Source organism: Acomys russatus, chromosome 3, assembly GCF_903995435.1.
Source record: "Acomys russatus chromosome 3, mAcoRus1.1, whole genome shotgun sequence".
Classification (NCBI taxonomy): Eukaryota; Metazoa; Chordata; class Mammalia; order Rodentia; family Muridae; genus Acomys; species Acomys russatus.
In genome coordinates this window covers 77,710,865-77,716,917 of record NC_067139.1, presented here as the reverse complement: position 1 = coordinate 77,716,917, position 6,053 = coordinate 77,710,865, and positions in this window count along the sequence as shown.

Here is a 6,053-nt window from a genome sequence, read left to right as displayed (position 1 = left end):
GTACGGAGAACCTGCCGCTGGGGCCCAGTGTGTGGCATGAATGCTAGCTGGCGTCGGAAGCCTGAGCAAGGGTCCAATCTTCCCTGCATATTTGCTGCCTCAAGCTCTTCTGAGGCTACCCCATGCCTTAGACAGCCAACCCCGAGCAGGGTCTCAGAACACACAGCTTTGCCACTGCCCGACTCTCTACTCTGCAGAGAAACCTCTGACAAGCTCCTGCCTCGCTGTTTCCATGGGGCTACCACGCAAACAGTGGGTTTGCAGTAAACAAAAATGTACCTGCTAATCATGCTTTCATCCCTGTATCAAACCTCCCTGAGGTGAGAGAACATGCAGCTGGTTATTTTCCCGAACGGAAGAATGGTAAAGGGAAATACAAGCTACATTAGAAGCATGAACTACTATTGTAAAATATTATTCAGACACATGGTGACGGAACTGTACCGGCTAATCCTCACTGTAAACCTGACTGCATTAAGACAGGCCTGAGCGGCTTACCCCGGGACTCAACAGACCTAGGAAGGAGGATTGGCAAAGAATTCAGAGCCAGCCTGGGCTACACAGTGAGTTCAAGATCAGCTTGGGATATAGGGTTAAAGAAGAGTGAGACTCTATACAAAAAAAGAAAGAAAACGAAAAAGAAAAGAAGGAAAGGAGGAAGCAAGGGAAAGAAAGAAGAAATAATTCCCAGAGTTGGCAAGATGGCTCTGCGGGTAAAGACACCTGCTACCAAGCCTGCCAACCTGAGTTCACTCCTCAGAACCTTCATGAAGGAAGGTGAGAACCAACTCCTGGAGGTTATTCTCTGGCCTTTTTACGTAGGTAGCAGCACACCTATGCACATACACATTCATAAGTATAAATTTATAAATACCATTGTCGGGGCCTGGAGAGATGGCTCAGAGATTAAGAGCACGGTCTGCTCTTCCAGAGGTCCTGAGTTCAATTCCCAGCAACCGCATGGTAGCTCACAGCCATCTATAATGTGATCTAATGCATACTGTATGTATAATAAATAAATCTTTAATAAATAAATAAATACCATTCTCAATTAATTAATTAGTTAACTAACTAATGTCCCAACCACAGCTTCCCCTCCCTCCTCTCCTCTAAGTCCCTCCCTCTCTTCTCCCGTCCCCTGGCCCCATTCCTCCCTCCCTTTCTCCTCGGGGGACTAATAGCATCTTCTATTGATGCTGGACTAGGCAGCCCGGTTAGGGGAAAGGGATCCAAAGGCAGGCGACAGAGTCAGAGACAGCCCCTGCTCCAGTTGTTAGGGGACCCACATCATCACCAACCTGCACATCGCCTACATATGTGTAGGAGGCCTAGGTCTGTCTCGTGCACACTCTTTGGTTGGTGGTTCAGTCTCTGTGAGCCCCTATGGGCCAAGGTTAGTTGATTCTGTAGGTTTTCTTGTGGTGTCCTTGATCTCTGGCTCCTTCAGTCCTTTCTCCCCCTCTTTCACAAGACTCCCTGTTCTGGAAGTTTGGGGTTATATGTAAACATGTTCTTGTTTTAATCCCAGGCATGGGAGATGGAGGCTGCTCCAGTTTGTCCACAGCTGATAGTTGCCAGCTATACCACTCCTGGGCATATACCCAAAAGATGCTCCACTGTACCACAAGGGCACTTGCTCAACTATGTTCACAGCAGCTTTATTCACAATAGCCAGCGAGACATTCAGCCCCATGGACTGAACAGGGACTAGAGTCTTGGGCCTGGCACTTGTAGACAGCCATTGTTGGACGAGCTGGAACACAGCCTGCAAGCCATTGGGATAAATCCGCTTTATAAGCTCATTCTGGAAGTTCTGTTCCTCTAGAGAACCCTAAGACACTATCTAATAAGAAATAGCAGTAATAACAACACAGAGGAGGTAAGCGCTCTTGCACACCTAACACCCCTGGCATTCAAAAGACATAGGCAGGACGCTCATGAACTCCAGGTAGCTTGGGCTACCTAGTGAAACTCTGCTCCAAAAAGGAAGAAACAAACCAAGAAACAAATGAACAAACAAAGGGATAGGTAGGTCATAATAAAATCTTAAGCATTTATAGAGGAAAATCTATTGATTCTATGTAAATCTGATAAAACTTGAAGAGCAGAAATATATTAAACTAAAATATATAAAACCATCATTTATAGAAATGAATTACAGATCGGGAGAAAGAGCTAAACAAAGAGGGAGATTTAATTTTTCCATATTAGGCTTATTTTATTCTAATTTTTTATATTATATGAATTGTAACACTTTTACTAGCAAAATTAGATTAATTAAAAATAAACAAGGCTATTTTTAATACAGAGAATCATTAATATTTATAAGATATAATTAATGAAAAACTCATTAAAAAATGCCTGTGGTCACTAGGTTTTCACTTTTTAAATTCACTTCTAAATCTCTTCCTGTATCATAAACAACTTCTAAAAATATTCAAGAAAAACTCCTGGGGCCAATGAGATGGCTCAGTGGTTAGAAGCACTTTATGCCAAGCCTGGGAGGCTGAGTTCAGTCCTTGGAAACCACATGCTGAAAGAGAACTGATTCCTGTGAGTTGTCCTTTGCTCTCCGCATGTCACCATATCCTTTGCCCTCCGCATGTCACCATGTCCTTTGCTCTCTGCATGTACACCATGGCATGTTTGCAGTCAAACACACAAAGAATAAGAAAAGAACAAAACAAGCACACAGAAAATACAGAATAAGCAAAGAATTTTTTAAAAAATCCTTGCCTTTCTACAAATGAATAATTTCCTCCAGAAGGAAAGCTACAACTATAAATTGCTTATAACATAACAAAAATTAACAAAATTAACAAAACAGCATTAGTGAGCACGTAATCTTTTGGAAAAAGAATTTAGTCAACAAGCATTCATATTATTTGATCTAGAAGAACTATTTTTATTACATTTGTAACAGACACCCAGACTTTTGTAGCCCCCCAGACCTTAGCACAACTGACTCCACGATGCCAGTGCAATTCAGGCCATAAAACTCAGCACGTAGACAGCACCACCTGCCAAAACTAAAACAAAGGCCTGATCCATCAAAGTCTATGGTTCTGAGAACGTCCCTAACGTACTGACCTTGCTTTTTGGCATCTGTGGTTCTGCTTCTGGCTAACTGTTCTTGTTAACTGAAGTCTGTCAACCCAGGACATGGTTTTTGTACTTAAAAGCTCACCCTGAGAAAGGCTCGGGGCTATACCAGGGCCCCAAAATCCAGCGTCATCACCAGCAGGCTAATAAAGACTTTGTATTGGCTTAAACCCATCAGGTGGATACCCTACAACACATTTTTATTAATTTCCTCTGTGTGTGTTCTATGGTGCAGAAGTGTGGGTGCATATGTGGAAGTCAGAGGACTACACGGGGCACGGAGGTCTTTGTGCTCACAAGCACGCACCAGGGGAGCCTGGAATGTTAAGCACACATGGTTCTTCCTTCGAGAGAAGGAATGCAAAACCTGTCTTTTGCCCAGAAGGCTAGAGTGGATATGTCTTCTAGCCTGGTGACTGTTGTGCAGTGTTTATGGGTGAAAACGTTTGATAAACTTGCTTTTCTCAGTCGATCTATACAGTCTTTCTTTTAAGTGTTACATACACTTTCCAAAGCATTTTGATGTAGTCACATCTGATTCAGCTCACTTTTTCCTCAAAGAGACTTCGGTATGCTTTGTTGTGCCCATGGGAGTGAGCTAATCATCACAGGAATAGTTTTCACCAGGGCTCTAGCGCTGGTCGGGATGTTTTCGGCTTCCTGTTGTGCCCTGTGATCTCTTCTTGTCTACAGCACATTCCACCATGATGCCACCTGACACCAGATAGAGTCTCAAGGGATCCTGGCCTGACTCTGTGCTCTGCTGTTTAGGCTTTCTGTCTTCAGAGCAAGGAGATAAACAAACCTCTTTTCTTTATAGATTTTTGGTTTTTGTTTGTTTGTTTTTCAAGACAGGTTTTCTCTGTGTAGCCTAGGCTGTCCTGGACTTGCTTTGTAGACCAGACTGGCCTTAAACTCCCAGCGATCTGCTTGCCTTTCCGCCTCCCGAGTGCTGGGATTAAAGTCGTGCGCCACCATGCCCAGCCTCTTTACAGATTTCTTACCCAGCCTTGGAGAGTGCGTTATAGTATTAGAAACTGAACAATATAATCTTCCACAATAATAGTAGGGATTTCTCATTTTTTTCTATATAATTCTAACATTTTTGTTTCATTTATTGTCAGATTGTTTAGTATATGTGTATGTATATATGTATTCATGCCTGTGTGTTGGGGGATGGTCTGGTGTATTTTGATGCTAATTATAGCTTGCTGTCTGACCCACCTTTTGCTTAATAAAAAGCCATCCCACCTGGACAGGGCAGAGGAGATAGGTGGGGCTAGGAGAGACAGGAATTCTGGGAAGAAGAAAGGACGGCCAAGAGGAGAAGGAGAGAGACCTGAAGTGAAGAGAGGAAGCCTGCCATGGGATAGACGGAGGAGAAGCACATGGCCGGCGGCGTGGATGGAGAATCCGCCCCAGATAAAGAACATGAGCAAGTATTTGGGACTGTGGATGGGAGGTAGTTTAGAGGATTGATATCTGCCCTGCCCCAGGTTAACCAAGGCTATTTTAAAATATAACAAGTATCTGTGTCTTGATTGATTGCTAGCTGGGCCAACAGATAACACTTTTAATTTTAAAAACAATAAGTGGCATCCAGTGTGGGGCAGGAATCCACACTCTTAAAAATCATATTGTCATAGGCTGAAAAGGGTAAATATCTCCCAGAGAGCTTCCATGGGCCAGAGCAAAGATGGCTACATACACGTGGCGGATCTAAGAGACTGGCAGTCTTCTAAACTAGCCTGAGGGATGGAGTTAAGTGCCTAAAATAATAATAAAATAAAAACTACTATGGTCCCTCTCCAAGGCGCCATGACAGAAGACTCCGGGATCCTTTTTGGCTTTGTTTTGGTGTTTGTAAATTTGTTTACAATGGGCTTAGTCATAGTCACACTTCTCCTTACCCTCTCTGAAAAGGTTCAGGGAGAAAGACAGAGAGCAGAGAAATGTGAAACTAAGTTACTAACCACTCGACAGGCAGAGGATCTGAACTCTTCTCCATAAAGTCGGTAACAGCTAGAATTCTAAGCTCCTTAGCTGCAAGGTGTTTGTCAGGGCTTTCTGGAAAAGGTCCACCAAAGGGAGATAGCAATAACTAAATTCCAAGGAACGGTGGACAGGATTTCACTAACTGAAGCCTAAATTGACACAAATGACCCAAGGCTTAGACTTTTCTGGTTTCCTAGTTTGATTTTTTTACTGAGATTTCTAAAAATTTTGACTAAATTGAGACGAAATAGTTAAAGAGGGCGGTGGTAGCACCAGCCCTTAATCCCAACACAACAGAGACAAAAGCCAGGAGGGATGCCTGAGTTCCAACCTGGCCTCCATCTGCTTGACCCCCTGCTGATAAGTTACTTACAAGAGATGGCTCAAGATTTAAACTGACACATTTTTTGGTATGTTCCTCTTTCTTAACAATGGATTGTATATACTTACTGACCTAAAGGATAGATACGCAACAATCTGAGATTTATGTTAAAAAAAAATAAGGTAATAAAAATGCTTTAAGTATGTTTTATTGGTCAAGGTAAAGACATAGGTTGAAAGGGGAGAAAGACATGAAGCTACAGAGCTCCCTCGTAAAGAAAGGGTGAGGCAAAACCACCCAAAATAAATGTAAAAAGCCATGTACAAGATACTTACGGCCTAAAAAATATATTTTGTTGGTCAAGATAAGGACCAAGGTTAAAAAGAGAAACAAACATACAAGCTGCCTACGTAGGTACAAGATACCTACTGTATACATAAACCCTAAGATAAAATGAGAATCTGTCTGATGTTTATTTAAAACTTAATGCCTTCTTTTCCTACTCATGGCAACCGGCTTGTTTCTAAAATGAGAAGCACTTCGGAAAACAGGTTGCGGCCTGACTTACACATCAAGCACCACAGAGCCTAAAAAGAACATTTAAAACTATACAATCTTAGCCAGGCGTGGTGGC